This window comes from Sinocyclocheilus anshuiensis, unplaced genomic scaffold (genome assembly GCF_001515605.1).
Source record: "Sinocyclocheilus anshuiensis isolate Anshui unplaced genomic scaffold, SAMN03320099.WGS_v1.1 scaffold2477, whole genome shotgun sequence".
Lineage (NCBI taxonomy): Eukaryota > Metazoa > Chordata > Actinopteri > Cypriniformes > Cyprinidae > Sinocyclocheilus > Sinocyclocheilus anshuiensis.
Window position 1 is genome coordinate 580,737 of NW_015554065.1, and position 18,742 is coordinate 599,478.

An 18,742-nucleotide genomic window follows, 5' to 3' on the forward strand; every position below is an offset into this window, starting at 1 on the left:
TGATTAATTTATGTGTCCTCAATATTAATTTCCATCCATTTTTTATTCTGCTTTTTGTAAAAAGCCCTAACAAAAAAAACACAAAAAACCTAACAAAAGCCAATATTAAAAAAAGCCAAAACCAATTAATAAATATTATAATAGTATATACATAATACTAAAATAACACTGTACTGAATAACCTGCAATGAGGTTTATTCTGTGCACGAGACAGGAACAACTAAACCAGTTTAAACCAGCTAAGACCACTAAACCTGGTTGTTTTAGGCTGTTTTGTTTTTATTTTATACTAGTTTTCTTTTATTAAAATCTCAATAAATTAAAAAAATAAACAATTTTACTTCTTAAGTGTTTTCTTTCTCTAAGAATATAAAAAAAAAACAGTTTTTAAAAATATTGTATTTTTTGATGTGCTCTCAATATCCATTTCCATCCTGTATTTATACAGTTAAAAAAAAAAAAAAAATCCCTTATAACTGTGTAAAACTGTATAAAATAATCAAGTTAGAATTATTAAGTTAAAATGTCTGAGTGTAATCAGAGCAGATTTCCAAAAAAGTTACTTACGGCACAAGCATAACCATTTATTAAAAGCTGCAGACTTCAACATGTTCATGAGTTCAGGAATGAATGACCCATAAACTGAATTCAGACCAACTCTGAGAGAGAACATCTTGATCAGAGCGACTTGTTTTAAAGCTTTAGGCAAGAAATCTGCTCTACGCAAGTAAGCCAAAATGCAGTCGTGAATGTTTGAAAGTGGATGGTCCCGTTGCACACAACTGACTGCATGAAACCAAACCAAACTTAATGGACCTATGGGTTATAAACATGGAGGCAAGACAAAATATGCTCTAAACCCTGTTTAGCTGTAAAACCAGACCTGAGGCAGAGCCTGTGTGTGAGATAAGAGTCCATGTTCAGCTCCTGTGAGAGATCAGGTGAAACACCCTCTCAACTTTCTGTTTCATGCTAATTTCTCTGCTACGGCCTCGGCTTCAGCTCTGGGAACAAAAGGCTGTTCGTCATCGGAAAAGCACTGCAGGCTTTCTTCAGCTGGGATGAGAACATCAGACCTACACGCAGCTTCATTACATCAGATACATGAGAAATTATGATGAAATTATGGCTGTAGGCAGTGTTGGGGAAAGTTACTTTTAAAAGTAGTGCATTACGATATTGCGTTACTCCATAAAAAAGTAACTAATTACGTTACTTAGTTACTTTTTATGGAAAGTAACAGGCTGAAGGGAAAGTAAATTTACGTCCGTACAGTAGAATGCAGAAGACGACATTTCAACACTTCAGCAATAAAAAGACACATGAATGTTTGTCTAGAGTAATTTGTGCTTATTAGTACGGTTGAACTGGATCATCGAAGGTCAGAAGCAAATAGAATGGGATTAAATACATAAAGCATATTTGTGTTGTTTAACATTTAATTATTGCAGGTTTGCATCATATTTGGAGTTGCATTATTTTTATTCATTTTGAGGAATACTGAAACTTTTTTGTGTGTGTGAGTGAGATGAATTAATGCATATTTATATTTATTTTAGAACTACAGTAACATCTGATTTCTCTCAGCATGGGGACAGGAGAGCTGTCAGTCAATAAATTGGGGGAAAAAAAAGTAACATTACTTATTTGAAAAAGTAACTCAGATATTCTCTTGTAAATTAAAAAGTAATGCGTTACTTTACTAGTTACTTGAAAAAAGTAATCTGATTACGTAACTCGCATTACTTGTAATACATTACCCCCAACACTGTCTGTAGGAAACACAAGGAATATTAACCGGACCCTGGTTTGCTTTGAAACCTTGTTTGACAAGCCCAGTGAACAACTAAATAACCCTGCTGAAGAAAACCAATTAAACCGTCCTCAGGCAGCGTGCTGGTTTCCACTGGTCAGGATTGATGGTTTCAGATGCTTGTTAGTTTCAGCATCTCAGTCCTTGAGCTAAACTGCAGAACTGGACGGTGCTTTTTCGATTTGGCAAGCTCTAATCTGGCTGGCTTTACTCAACTTCTGGCAGGTTCTGTCTGGTACGAGGCTGACACAATGAGGAAAAACAAATGACTGGATCAGCCAAAGTTTTCCAAGTTAGTGGCATCAAATCACAAATCACTCCTAGAAATAAAGGTTTTAAAAGGGTTTTTTTGCTGCACTGCCATAAAAGAACCATTTTTGATCCCCAAAGAAATGTTCAGTGAAGAGTTCCTAAAATAATAATTTTTTCTTAGTGTGATTTAATAATCTAAAGAAACTTTTATACATGGAAAGGTACCAAGGATTTTAAGGGTGCCAAAAAAGATGCAAGCAAGTAAATAAATGTATAAATAAATAAATAAATTAAACCGTTATTTTTAAGGATAAAACTGCCAGCAAACAGCATAAGAACTGGATGACTCGAGAGAATCAACGTTGCTACTGTTAACTAAACTATTAAAAAAATGTATTACAGATTTGTTTTCTTTACTCAAATAAAGCTGAAATAAAAATAAAATTAATTGAAAAAAAAAAAACTTGAACGAAAATTGGAATATTGCCTTGGCAACTAAGTTTAAGTTACAATTACTAAAACTAAAACTGAAATTAAAATAAAGCTAAATAAAATGTTAATAAAAGAAACACTAATAAAATGATAAAACTATTTTAAACTATTTTTTAAAATATTCAAAATATTAATAAATACTATGATAGCATGTAAATAATACAAAGTTTAAACCAGCTTAGACCACCAAACCTGGCTGTTTTAGGATGTTATTATTTTTCAGCAAGGAGGATTTCATGGAAACAATTAAGAAAACACAATAAGTTCTTGGTTTTCATATCACATCTCACACTCACACACACACACACACACACACACACACACAAACACACGTCTCTGGACTCAGGACTAGAGAGGAGAGGGTTGGTTGATGCAGGAAAGGACGTGTGTCCTCAAAGTCAAACAGGAAACAAACAGGAAACTCTCAAGCTATTATGGGATGTTTGGAAAGGATCCTACTAGGCAATTTGCATTGTGCAACTTGTGATGAAGTATCCGCCGTAGCATTTTGCACATTTTGTGATAAAGTGCAGAGAAAAAACAGACTCATATGTCCACTTTGTTTGGTGCTAATGGAACACACTCGATCTTTCACTAAACTACCAACACTTGAACAAGATCTATCGGTTAGACAGCTGGTTAGTTGCTTCCCCAAAGCATTTCAGTCAGGCTACTTGTGGTTATTCCAAACAATATGAAAAAAGCTAATAAAAAGTTAAACTTGCAGTCGTTTATGTGGTATAAAGTTGCATTTGAATGGCAGATGGTGCTAGAAACGGCTCGGTTGCTAAAAACACATTTGTCACCACAGATCCAGAACTAATATTTCTTGAAGGTTTGATTTATTGAATTTGGCACATGGATATACGCTGACACATGTGTGAGAGGTGCAACACATTTAAAGTTGGCAGTGAACAATGCTGAAGCTTGGAAGCCTGTTTCTGCCACGGGATAATAAAAAAAAGTTAGTTGTGACTTTTTATCTCACAATTTGGACTTTTTAAGGTTAAACTCCTTTTTAAGGATTTTTTTTTCCTGCAATTCTGGAAAAAAAAACTGCAAGATATAAACTCGCCATTATCTTTTAATTTTTTTTTTTATTCTGTGGTGGGAACAAAAAAGTCAGAATTCCAAGATAAACTCAGAATTATGAGAAAAATAAAGAATTGTGAGATTTAAACTCAGAATTCAGAGGAATAAAATCATAATTGTGAGACATAAATGCAGAGTTGCAAGAAATAAGTTGGAATTGTGAGATATAAAAGCAGAACTACAAGGGGACAAAAAATCTGAATTGCGAGTTTGTTTCTTAATATATATATATTTTTTTCCATGCCAGAAACGGGCTTTCATAGCTGAACATTTCTGTACTTTCTTTAAAAAAAAACAAACCTTAACACATACAGACAAATATAGACCATCTGTTAATATAAAGATCTCCTGTTACAGCTGTGCATTTATTTACAACTTTAATATATACATAAACAGCCTTAACTGCTAGAATTTCTCAGTATATGTACATTAAAACACCTGAAAAGAGTCCGAACCAGACTAATGACCAGTAAAGACGTGACTGGCCATGTGAAAACATTAATTTATACGACAAATCTCATGCCACCAAAGTGAGGCTAATATTTCATAAAGCAGAGTGTTTCCTGTGTTTTATATAGTGCAACATTCATTACTTGTCTGGAAACTGATATACAGTGGGTACGGAAAGTATTCAGACCCCCTTAAATTTTTCACTCTTTGTTATATTGCAGCCATTTGCTAAAATCATTTAAGTTAATTTTTTTTCCTCATTAATGTACACACAGCACCCCATATTGACAGAAAAACACAGAATTGTTGACATTTTTGCAGATTTATTAAAAAAGAAAAACTGATTAAGGGGGTCTGAATACTTTCCGTACCCACTGTATTTTGTTTGCATTGAGCAGCCCTGTGTGAAATCCACACGCTCGCTCTCGGTTTTGTCCCTGGCTGCAGGTGTCTGGTTTACTTTAGCACGAGGGTCGCTTAAGTAGACGCTTATCGCAGGAAATGCCTCGCTGGACTCATCGTGCCACAGTCCCTAAAGAGATTTGCTGCGGTCTCCATTTTCCCACTGTTTCCTTAACGGACAATTGATCTATATGAGAAATACGGGACGAGAGGTTGTGAAGCATGACGAGCAACTGCGTGAATATATTCGCAATATAATTATGTTTCTACATGATACAATTTCCAGGACTTTCTTTTTTTATTTTTAAAAAGTGCACTACAGGTCAAAAGTTTGGAAGATTTTTTTCAGACAGAAGTCTCTTCTGCTCATCAAGGTGGCTTTTATTTCATCAAAAATGCTGTAAAAAAAAAGCAAAATATTATTACAATTTAAAACAGCTGTTTTCTGTAGAATATCTGTTAAAATGTAATTTACTTCTGTGATCAAAGCTGAATTTTCAGCATAATTTCTCCAGTCTTCAGTGTCACATGATCTTCAGAAATCATTCTAATATCCTGATTTGCTGCTCAATAAACATTTCTGAATATCATATGATGAAAACATATTTTGTGAAAACCTTCTTTACTGTCACTTTTGATGAATTTAATTCATCCTTGCTAAATAAAAGTATTAATTTTGGCTAAAAATGGCAGTGTATCACACTTTCCACAAAACTATTCAGCAGCACAACTGTTTTCAACATTGATAATAATCAGAAATGTTTTATATATTAGAATGATTTCTGAAATATCGTGTGACACTGAAGACTGGAGTAATGATGCTGAAAATTCAGCTGCGCATCACAGAAATAAATGATACTTTACAATATAATCGAGTTATTTTGAATTGTAATAATAATTCACCATTTGTACTGCATTTTTGATCAAATAAATGCAGCCTTGCTGAGCAGAAGAGACTTCTTTCAAAAACATAAAACAATCTTTTGACCAGTACTATATATATATGTCCTTATTACTTTTATTAAGAAAATGCATTCTTCAGTGAGAAGATCAAATGGAGACTTTAGCAAAAAAGACCTCCAAAGTAAAAAAAAAAAGAAGATCTGAACAATGTCTGAAACTGTGCTCGGAGATCTCCATCTGAACTCCTTCACTCCTCATCAAACGATCTGAGCTGCTTTGCACATTCATTTCACAGCTCTAGACTCTTCCTGGGTGACTACAAGTGACTCATTTGAGTCCGTTTTTAGTTTTAAGACGCTTAAATGAACCAGAATGAACTCCATCGCATCTCCTGAGCTGTAATCGTGTGTGTTATCGCATCTGGAACTCGAGCAGCATCCAGGACTGTGAGTCTATAACCCCGCTGTGAGAGTCTCACCAAAGTGCGGATCAATAAAGTCACATTCCCAGTGTGTGCGTCACGTCTCGGCCGGAGCCGACCCGCTGCATTTAGGCGAGTGATCGAACTCTTTCCAGGTGCCCGAGCTACACGTGGGGCTGCGGTTGGTGATGTTGGTGAGCAGCGTGATTCTCCGTATGCTGCTGTCCGAATCCTCCTTCCGGAAGCTCTGCCGGATCTTGTGGCAGCAGGGGAAGCAGTGGGCGAAATCCTGCAGGAGGTGTCCGCTGAAAACCATGTAGATCCACGGGTTACATAAATGCTTGAAATAAAGAAACGGTCCAATAAATAATTATTTCCCCAAGTAACACAGTTCTATGTCTCACTGTTGGCTGTTTACGGTTGCTAAGCAACATAGGAACAATGATTAACATGGAATGCAACATTTTATCAACAGCTTAGAACATCCATCATCCAATCAGAATCTACAGTCACTGTACCGGCCAATCAGCATCCAGGACCGGAACTAAACGTTTATAACTTATAAACTATAAAACAAGATACAGTGTAACTATAAAAAGATGTTTATAAAAGGAATGATATTATAAGGTATCCTTTTTTTTTTCATCAAAAACAAGATCTCCAGACTTATTTATACGTTTACATTATGTAAATGTATCAACATATATATAAAAAAACAACAAAAAAAAGTATAAAAGATTTATTTATAATTTATTTTTATTTTTTTTACTTAGTTGGGCTTTAGTAATCTTTAACCAGGTGTTACTATGTTGCCAGATATTAGTAAAAATAAATATGCTATATTATTTATTATTTATATATAATAAACAAATAATTTTTACTATGCAAGCAAGCAACATAGCAATAGTAGTTAATATACTGTATAATGTATAATGTAACATTTTATCAACAGCTTAGAACATGCATCATCAAATCAGAATCTAGAGTCACTATATCAGCCAATCAGCATCCAGGACCAAAACTATGTGTTTTATAAAAAATTATTATATTACATGGTGTCTTTTTTTTCCTCAGCTAAAAGAGGCAAATATTTATTTATACAGGTAAAATTATCAATAAAAAATTAAATATATATTTTTTAATTTATTTGGGTTATTTCAGTCATTCTGAAGAAGGCGATAAGTCTGTGTTGCCAGATATTAGTGTAAAATAATTAATAATTCATTTGTTTTGATTAAAGTAATTTGTCTTGAAACTACTGTGTGAAAATGGGGTGAATTGGTTTAACTAAACATCCCATAAACATCAGCAGCTGTTCTCTTTAGACACAGTATTCTAGTCTCATGACTTCATTTCTCAAAGCATCTTTACAAGCATATCACAGAGACGATATTTAACACGTTAGCACTTCTTTCCATTAGCAGCCAGTTACTGCATTTTAAATGTAAGCTTCATTAAAGCTGCTGTCCTATAAACATCCTGAACATCCTGCTATATTATAAACCCATTTAATACAATACAATACAGTATGGGCACTTTTAATAAAGAGTTTAGTTTAAAATTCATATGAATGTATAGGGGGGCAATTTATATTTTTAGATGTTGTTACCACATTCACGCCGCATGATTACAATATGTTTTATATTTATATTTCAATAGAAATAATTTGAATAAAAATAATTTTAAAATAAATCTGACCAAATCAACCAGTATTTTTAGGGTCAGATCAGGTAGAAATAAGATAACTGCACATTTTCACTTTGTACAGTGCGCAATCCAATATTAATATATATGCAAATATGAAATATTAATGACAAGCAATATTAATGATAATTACTACCTAACTTTAATGTTACTACCTATTTAAGTTGTTATAAAATGTTGCCCAAAATACTTTAAATATGCTTGAAATGCATTAATCAAATGTACATTACATTTTAACATTTTGACTGTACATTAATCTGTTAAGGATTTCACAATTTTTGTCGGTGGTATAATTAAATATTCTGTTTAAAAGATATGTAATTTATTATAAAGTGTTATCATGCATATTTAATACTTAACATATAAATATGCATGAAATATATGAATAATTGTAACTTTTTGAGTGTACATAATAGAACATAATACTTTTCGTTAACTATATAATTAAATGTTTAAATGATATGAACCTTATTATAAAGTGCATATTTAACACTTAAAATATATGTATGTTATATGAGAAAAAATTTGCATCACAGTTTTAACTCTTGTCCATTAATCTGTTAATCATTATGTAAACATAATTAAAGGTGCAGGGTGCATGTTTAATACTTAAAATATAAATATGTATGAAATATATGAAAGAAAATGTTTAATGCACATTAATTATTAATGATGCCATTATATACAATGATGCCATTATAAACATCCTGTTTATAATGATGCCATTATATACAACAATGGCATCATTTTGTGGTGAAATTAAATGTTACATTTAAATATTCAAATGTTATTCAAATGATATGAACGTTCTGAAAAAGTGTTACTTTGCACATCAAATATCTGAGTCGTAATTTCACGACATCTTTTCACTCACCATCCCAGCTGAAGTTCTTGTCCCACACCGACCACATCTGCACGGTGAAAAACGGCGCCCAGCAGATGATATACGCGAGAACAATGACGAAAGTCATCTTGACGGTGCGTAACTTCGCTCTGGAGATCGTGGTGACGCTGCTCACAGAGCTCTTCCCGATCAGCCCGTTCTTGTGCGCGCCATGCGCCGGCGTCTTCTTGGTCTTATATCTGATGTTCATCCTGATGCTGTGGCATATGAATCCGTAGCAGGTCATCAATATGATCACCGGGATGAGGAAAATCCCCGCTGTGATCCAGGTGATGTAGGCGCGGAGTCCCCAGGGCTGGATGAAGTGACCCCAGCAGTCGTAAACCTCAGAGCCGTTCTGGATCTCACTGAGGGAGAAGATGAAGTACTGAGGGGTGCTGAGGAGCAAACTGCTGACCCACGTGCCTGCGATCATGATGTGGGACCTCCGGGTGGACTGCTGGAGGGTCTTGAGAGGGTGGCAGATGGCGATATAGCGATCTAGAGTCATCATAACCATCATGTAAGTGGACGCGAACATGCCCAGCACCTGCAGGTGCTTGACGATCCTGCACAGAAAGTCCGGTCCGTAGAAACGGAAGGTTATTTCCCAGCACAGCTGTGGAAGGACTTGGAAAAACGCGACCACTAGGTCTGCCAGGCTCAGGTGTTTGATGAACAGATGCATGCGGGAGGTTTTCTTCTTGGTGTTGTGGATGGCCACCAGGACGCTGCAGTTCCCGATCACGGCGACCGCGAAGGTGACGCTGAGGACCGCGATCTCGATTTTCGCGACTTCTTCGTCGCGTCCGAACGGGTCGGTGGAGTTGACCGGGTGCGACGTGTTGCTCAGGTGTCCCATTGCAAGATTCGCCGAGAATAACAGCAGTCCAACGCGTTGAGATGCGAGCGCACGGCGTGCGTAAAAGGAAACGCCGGTGTCCCGTTGCGCGCTGCTCCGCTATAGCTGGAGATGCTGAAACCTAGTAGCTAACTATCTGTGTTAGTAACCAAAACGCTGGAGATTTAAATCCCACAAGGGTTGAATCATAAACTATCTCCATTTTGCCCATGACCCAGACTTATTCAAGGAGACCTTTAGAGTTACAAAGCGTCTCCAAACAAGTAATCGTCGATTTCTAGTTATCAAGATCTAATGCCTGTGCAACCTAGATCTCCAAATGTCTCTCCTCGACTGTCTGTGGCTCTGCTCGAAGCTTTTTAAACCCGCCTCAGATTTCAGCCAAACCCACCGGTGTTCAGCAGCTCAATCCTATAGTTTAGAGTACAGACAAACCCTAAACCCACCCACCGGACCCCAGAGTAAACACCCCTCCTAAAGTCAGCTTTTTGTGAAGATCAGCCTTGACACATTCCCATAGAGTACAGATCCATAAATATTCTCACACTGTAACTCCTGTCGGGAACAGGATCAGCTCATCTTTTTTATTTTTTAAACAAATTAAAATTAATTAAAAAGTATATAGAAATAAATAGCTTTAATATCAATTATTATTGACATAATTTCCATGACAATTAAGGACATTTTCTTTAATTTCTCATTATTGTGAAAGACCACAAAAACACAATAAACAAATAAAAAAGATAAATTATTTGAATACATACATACAATATATTGCAAAAATAATGTCTGGGTCACTTTTCACTCTAAAATACAATAAAATTATTAAAATGAAATGAATGAATTGATTCATTAAATGAATCAATTATTGATGTCATTTTCGTGACAATTAAGCACATTTTCTTTGCAATTCTCACCACTGTGACAAACTGTTAAGTAGCCCACTGTTATCTAAAAAGCAATGATATATTATTTACATGCAATATATTACAAAATAATATATTATTTTAATTGTGTCAAGACAAAAAAACTTCTAAGTAGCCCATTGTATGTTAAAAACAATGAAGTATTATTTCAAATTTTATTATTATTTTAATACAAACCATATATTACATAATAATTTTGAAATATATTAGTTAAATTTCAGCTGTAAACACAGTAAAACTAGTTTCCCACATTTTTGGACATTTAAGACCTGACTAAGCACTTTAAAATTCAGTTTCCTTCAAATAAAGAATGATTCATTAATGAATTATTCGTACCAATTTGTGAATCATTTGGACAATGCATTTAAAATAACCAGCTCAAAAGAATGATTTGCTCAAACCACACATCGTAATGACCTGTGAGGACGTTTTACTGAACAAAAGAGCAATATTAAGCCAATTAAATATTTTAGAGCTGAACATAACAAAAGAAATTGTGAGAATCCTGTATTAAATATTGTCGGAAAGAGCCGTCGCTGTCTCAGACGAAGACAAAACAAAATGTTCTAGAAGAGTGAAAACAGGATTTCTGATCAGTAAATCAATAAAAGAAGAACTTATAAGAACTTATAAACTAAGGCCGATTTGTTATTAGTGTCCTAAAACTCCACATTCTCTCCAGTTTGTTACGGTGACCTGAATGTCAGGCTTATTTATACGCAACTGTTCAACTTTATCAAGACGATGTGAAATAAAGCTTTAATCAGTGAAATGTTCATTCATCTGAACTAAGACTAAATGAAAAAGCATTCAAAATAAAACAAGTAAGGTTGCATATGACTGGTTTGTTTGCACAAAAGTTCGATATGGCTAAATTGCATGAATAGATTTGAGAGTTGTTTATTGTCTGTAGAAATGTGAGTGGTAATCGTCTGTGCTAAATGCGTCACTGGGTAATGCACAAGTTTGTATGCTGGCAGGCAAATGATTCATCTGAGCTGCATTTACTTTATGGATCATTTGGTGACTCTCACTGTCTCACTTTATTCGGCTAATGGCACTGGATGGGCAGCAGTTCTGCAAATCTGTGCTTCTCAGCTGGTTTTGCTTCAGAACAGATTTCACTTTGGACAAGTGACCCAACACAGTCCCAGAATTTTAAAAAGTCCTTAAAAATTAACATGATTTACTGGATGCATGATCTTTGACATTAAAGTAATGGTTCACAAATTCGCTGAAAATGTGTTCATCCTCAGGCCATCCAAGATGTAGATGAGTTTGTTTCTTCATCAGATTTGGAGAAATGTAGCATTGCATCAGTGTCTCAGCAATGGATGTGAATGGGTGCCGTCAGAATGAGAGTTGATAAAAACATCACAATAATGCACACCACTCCAGTCCATCAGTTAACATCTGGAGAAGACAAAAGCTCTGTGTTTGTAGCAAACAAATCCATCACTTTTAACTTTAAAACTTAGTTTCTGGACAAAATATGAATCAATAACCCATAATAACGTTTCCTCCAGTGAAAAAGTACATCTCCTGTTATCTCTCACATCAAAATCCACCCACATATTTGTTTAGAGCTGTTTTGGACTGTTTAAAACGGTGTTTGATTATTGGATTATGGACTCGTATTTTAGCTGAAAGCAACAGTTTGAAGTTAAAACATCTTATTTGTTTCTTATAAACATGCAGCTTTTGTCTTCTCCAGATGTTAACTGATGGACTAGAGTGATGTGGATTACTTGTGGATTATTGTGATGTTTTTATCAGCTGTTTGTACTCTCATTCTGACGGCACCCATTCACATCCATTGGTGAGACACTGATGCAATGCTACATTTCTCCAAATCTGATGAAGAAACAAACTCATCTACATCTTGGATGACCTGAGGGTGTTTGTTACACAGTATTATTTGCATTTAGTGTTTTTCCCTGCTGTCCATGAGCCACTTCTGAAGATCTCAGCAGCTGAAGCATTTAAAAACCTTTCCTGGCAGTCCTTGTTAAATATACAACTAGACACTGGCCATTAAAATGTATAAGTATCATTCATACATGATTGAGATTCAATACTGGTATCTATTAATACTGCAGTAATGGAACTGAATGTCTAACGTCATTGTTCTTTCTTTTTTCCGTGAGTCTGTGTAAGGTTTGTAACCCATTAATCCCCTTCTACCGCTTCACTCATCTTTTTTTTTGAGGTAAAGAGGGATACGCATATAAAAGCCTATTAATACCCGTCCCATCCTGTGTGCCAGTCTTCTTCAAATATTTGCCTCACTTTGTCTGTTTTTTCTTCTTTGCAGTTTGGGTGCATTATACTCACCGTCTCTCTGCCAGCCGAAATCTCCCTCGCTCTCTCCATTTAACCCTTTGATGCAGTAATATCACTAAGAAGCAAATCAATAAGAAAAATTATTACAGAAATAGTTCACCCCAAAAATATGAATTGCCATTAATTACTTGCCTTCATGTCGGAAATGTGGATCTTCACAGAAATATTCAATTCAGAGGGATCACATCTGATCTGAAAACTTTCAAGTAGACTATTGCAATGTAAAAAAAGAACAATGATTTATTATTTAAATAATACATGCAATATATTACAAAAATAATTGTTTAATATTTTTTATTTAAATAATAATTATTTAAATATTACATCTTAAAAACTCTAGCAACCATCTAGAAAATATAATTCAATTTATTTATGCAAAATATAATTTATAATTTCTTCTTAAATGACACGTTGTTATGAGATTTGCCCTCCAATAAATATCAAACTCAAAGAAAAAAGGCCAAAAAACCCAAGAAACACCCAGAACACTCTAGCAACCACATGGCAACGCCCTTGCAACTACCAGAACAAGCCAGCAACAGCATAGCAACACCCTAGGAAACCACTTAGCAACTCCCTAGCAATCATTAAAAACACCCCAGAAATGGCATGGCTACACCCTAGGAATCCACCTAGTAAAGCCTTAGCAACCACTTAAAACACCCCAGCAATGGCCTAGCAACGCCCTAGGAAACCACCTTGTAATCCTTAGCAACCATCTAAAACACCCCAGCAATGTCATAGCAACGCCCCAGGAAACCACCTAGCAACCATCTAAAAAACACCATCAACAGCATAGCAACACCTAGCAACGCCCTAGCAAACATCTAAAACACCCTAGCAACAGCATAACAAAGCCTTTGGAAACCACCTAGCAACGCCCTAGCAAACATTTAAAACACCCCAGCAATGGCATAGCAATGCCCAGGAAACAACCTAGCAATGCCCTAGCAACCATCTAAAACATCCTAGCAACAGCATTGCAATGCCCTATAAAAACCAACTACCATCGCCCTAGCAACCACCTAAAACACTCCAGCAACAGCGATGCAATTGCACCTAGCAATGCACTAGCAACCATCTAAAACACCCTAGCAATGGCATAGCAACACCCCAAGAAACATTTTAAAAACTCTAGCAACCACCTAAAAAATATAATTCAGTTACTTTCTTCAAAATACTACTTATCATTTCCCCTGAAATGACATTTTCTTGTGAAATTCGTCCTCTAATAAATATCAAACTCAAAAAACAAGGACAATGTAATATATTCTTATTAAGAGATACGCGTCATGGTAACGCGTTGCTACGACATCTCTGATGACTGGGAAGCACGACTGTCCCACTGACATCAAACCGCATGCATTATCTGTGCGCTTCCAGCGGTGATGCTGAGAACTCATGCCGATCTCTGTGACCAAGACTATAAATCACGACCCACACATCACAGTCTATGAAAAGAGTCCAAAACTTCCCATCAGAACAGAGACACGAAACATAGACTCTCTATTCCCAGAAAGAGAGCATCCTGCGGTTCCAGTCTGGACAATGGGAAGTGTGTGTGTGAGTTTATTCTCAAGACAGAGCCGAAGATATCAGTTCCTTATGTTTGACTGCAGGACAAATCCATATGAGTGCAAGCTGTTCATGGGATTATTTAAAATTATATTAAAGATGTTTGCTAAGTCAAGAATCACTATTACTATTACTCATACTGAGGTTTCTGTATGAAACGTCAGTATGTATATCGTCCTGCAGCGTTTGTGCTCCAGACATGAATGATTCCTCATATCATGTGTCTTGTTATGGAGAGTGTGCTGTTCATTTATTAAGTGATCAAATACACCATTTTCACCTGCGGCATCATAAAACAGGAGACAAATTCACACAGATTTTCACCTAGCAATGCCCCAGGAAACCACCTTCCCTAGCAACTATCGAAAACACACTGACAACTGCATAGCAACACCCCATAAAACACCCAGAGCACTCTAGCAACCACCTAGTAATGCCCTTGCAACTACCAAAACACCCTAGCAACAGCACAGCAATGCCCCAAGACACACTGAGAGCATTCTAGCAACCTCCTAGCAACGCCCTAGCAACTACCAACACACCCTAGCAAGCACATAGCAACGCCACAGTAAACCACTTAGCAACCATGTAAAACCCCCTAGCAACTGCATAGCAACATTTTGAACAGTCTAGCAACTATCTAGAACACCCTAGCAACAACATAGCAACACCCTAGGAAACCCCCTAGTAATGCCCTAGCAACTGCATAGCAATGCCCCAAGAGACACCTTTGAACACTCTAGCTACCACTTAGCAACAGCCTTGCAACTACACTGTAGCAATAACATAGCAACGCCCCAGGAAACCACCTAGCAATGCCTTAGCAACCATCTAGAATGCCCTACCAACTGCATAGAAATGCCCCAAGACACACTCAGAGCAGTCTAGCAACCTCCTACCAATGCCCTTGCAACTATCAACACACCCTAGCAACCATATAGCGACGCCCCTAACAACACCGTATGGTTTTTCTTTAATTTTCTCAATTATACTCTTCTATAAAAAGTTTTATTCTGCAGCATACAGTTTGTGTTTAGCTTCAATACAGCTCAAAACTAAATAAAACATGCAGCGTGACGCTAAAGAATCACTGCAAGATGTTTGGTACACAGACGCAACTGATTTCTACATTTCTAAAATAAACAACTAAATCAAGTAAATACATATAATGATCTTATCGCTAGTGGCTAATGTTTGGCCCTGCATGTGCCAGTGCTGGGACGTGTGTCTAGCCTGTCAAATCGCACTCTAGATGCTAAACCCATAATGTTTTACTTACACAATGAGAAACACAGAGAAAAATATTGTTTGTGCAATACAATGTTCCAGAATTCGACATGGCTATTTGTCACAAACCACTTACATTAACTAAGGAAGCTGTTGTACTGCATGTCTTACTGCCCCATGTGACATGAACAATTTCACATCTCTGACTTCTGTCTTTGGTTTCGGAGTATAGTTTGAGACAAGAGCACTCTAGCAACCATTTTAAACAACCTAGCAACTGCATAGCAACGTCCCAAGAAAAACCCAGAACACTCTAGCACAAGGGTGTCCACACACTGTCCTGCAGAGTTTAGCTCCAACCCTAATTTAACACACCTGAACCAGCTATTCAAGCGCTTACTTGGAATACTAGAAACTTCCAGGCCGGTGTGTTGAGGCAAGTTGGAGCTAAACTCTACAGGACACTGGCCCTCCAGGACCGAGTTTGGACACCCCTGCTCTGCATAGCAACACCCCAGGAAACAACTGGAATACTCGCACAACACCCTAGGAATACCACAGCAACCATCTAGACCACCCTAGCAACTGCATATCAGCGCCCCAAGATAAACCTCCAAATAGGAATGCCATAGCAACTATCTACAACACCCTAGTAATTGCATAGCATGAAAAGCACAGAACCATAGCAACGCCCCAAGAAAAGCACAGAACCCTCTGGCAACCCCCTAGCAACTGCATAGCAACGCCTCAAGAAAAGCACACAACACTCTAGCAACCTCCTAGCAACTGCATAGCAACGCCTCAAGAAAAGCACAGAACACTCTAGCAACCTCCTAGCAACTGCATAGCAACGCCTCAAGAAAAGTACAGAACACTCTAGCAACCTCCTAGCAACTGCATAGCAACGCCCAAAGAAAACCACAGAACACTCTAGCAACACCCTAGCAACTGCATAGCAATGCCTCAAGAAAAGCACTGAACACTCTAGCAACCACCTAGCAACACCCTAGCAACTGCATAGCAATGCCTCAAGAAAAGCACTGAACACTCTAGCAACCACCTAGCAACACCCTAGCAACTGCATAGCAATGCCTCAAGAAAAGCACAGAACACTCTAGCAACCACCTAGCAACACCCTAGCAACTGGATAGCAACGCCCCAAGAAACAGGTGAGCAAATCGCGATCTCTGACGTTTGACTTTGGTATGGGAACACAGTTTGAGACACTGTTGATCTCTTCTGAAGCTTTAGAGGAGACACATGTGAGATGACTGTAGTCTTTTTCTCGGGAGAAACATCTAGAGACATTACATTTAACAGGACAAATCTGTTTTGGTTTAATTGATTGACACTGTAAAGAGATCTTATTTGTCATTTCTCTTCCCTGTGGGAATGTGAGTTGGAAAAAGCAAAACTCTCAGGAATCGTCCACCGAAGGGAAGATCAGTAACGCAAAGAAACACTGCAGACCATCAGGCCACCGTGTCTGTTTCTGCTAAATTCAGGAGTTGGCAGCTGAAAACTTGTTTTTCTGCTGTCAAGATCCAGACAGTCTAATAAAAAATTAATCACAAAAATCCAGATCCAGATGGTGTAATGTTTACCTCGGACAGGGATCGATTATCATATTACGGTGAGAACTGACTCGTGTACGTCTCGAGAAAGATTGTGAATCTCTAAACATCTTACCACTTTATTGTGAAACATTAATGACCTGCTTTCATACAAAATGTCTTTTTTATATTAGTCTGATGCTGGGGTACATAAAAAAAAACAAAAACAAAAAAAAAACATCACAGTTATTACCATAAATGAGGAGAGGTGCTAAAAACAATAACTAAACAAACAAATAAATAAGTAAACAAAGAAAGAAAGAACTATTTAAAGTCAGTGTCAAGCAACATTAAATAAACTTTCTTATCTGAAAGGAGATTTCAAAGAGAAAAAATAAATTAATTAATATTCGCAAAACACATTCCCATGTGGATGGTATAAGATTTCTTAGAGTACATCCAAGTTCAAACTTTTTTATTAATGAGGAAATAAAGTACTTCCATTAATCACTGCAAATGGCATAAGTGAATTAGAAATGAAGGTAGAAGAATACTACGAATACTAAATATAAATTCTGAAATGTTATGTGAGAATTAACAACGTGCTTTTCATACAAAGTATGTTTCATATGGGATTCATTTTTTAAGAAACATCAGAGTTACAATTATTACCATAAATAAGGAGAGGCGCTAAAAACAAAACAAAATAAATAAATAAATAAAATATCACAATCACAGACATTCTTATCTGAATGCAGATTTCTATGTAAGAAAAATGCAATAAATAAATAAATATTCGCAAATCACACACATTCCCATCTGGATGGTATAAGATTTCTTAGGGTTTAAACTTTTTTATAAATGAGGAAATTAACTACTTAAGCATTTCCATGAATCATGGCATAATTAATTTAGAATGGTGAAAACAAAGGGGAATTTCACATCTGTTGCCCTCTATTATGAACGCTGGTTTAATGACCTGCAAGTGTGTTGTAAAATAAAATCAGAAATCAAATGTGAGACTTATGAGACACACATATTGACCCATAAAAACGCTATTCAGAAATGGGTCAGTTATATAAGTTTTATATATCTATTAAAATAGGCTTATTTTGTGATAGACGCACAGCTTTGCAAACAAAGATACAGATTTTATTGACCTCTAACGGATATGGACCCTATAGGACATGTACATGTATGCAATGCATTTGAACAGTTATGTAACTCTGTGACTGACACCTGATATTAGAAAACAACATGTGGAAATAATCCAGGCGTACAGACATAAAACATTATGGGAATTAAGTTCAAAGCATTTTTGTTAGTGATATATAAATTTGCCCACACTTGATGACAGTTTGGATGGTACCACGATTATTGAAGGATCAGATTGGATTTGATCACTTACCATGTTCATATAGATATTATATATCAAGGTGGGACCCTTTGTGCAAGACATTTCTTCAGTTAAACTATTTCTGAACTCGTAGATATTTATTCTTGAAATATGACTATGGTAGTATACGGTTGTGGCGAGGGGGGCGTGGTTCAGCGAAGTCTGCAGCGGGAGAGAGGGATGGGAGACGAGCGGTGAGTAAGTAGGTCAAGTGCAAAATGATGAACACCGGTGTCTGATCGCAGTAATTAGCCTGGAGAGACCGGATAAAAGGGCAGACTGGAGAACGTGGTGAGAGAGAAAGACTGGGACTCGTGGCCATCCCTTAGCCGGAGGAGGAGAGCCTACTGAACTGAGTTTATGCCCTGGGCAGATTGAGAACGCGCTGGAAGCGCCCCGTTTGTGTTTTGTTGAACTTTAAGGAAAGAAATAAAAGAGCCATGAGTCT

The 18,742-nt window shown here is 36.7% G+C and overlaps 1 pseudogene; it reads right to left on the bottom strand.

The window, feature by feature from the left end:
- Positions 1-5,628: 5,628 nt before the first annotated feature.
- LOC107668647 (arg8-vasotocin receptor-like) lies at positions 5,629-9,590 on the bottom strand (annotated as a pseudogene).
- Positions 9,591-18,742: the final 9,152 nt, after the last annotated feature.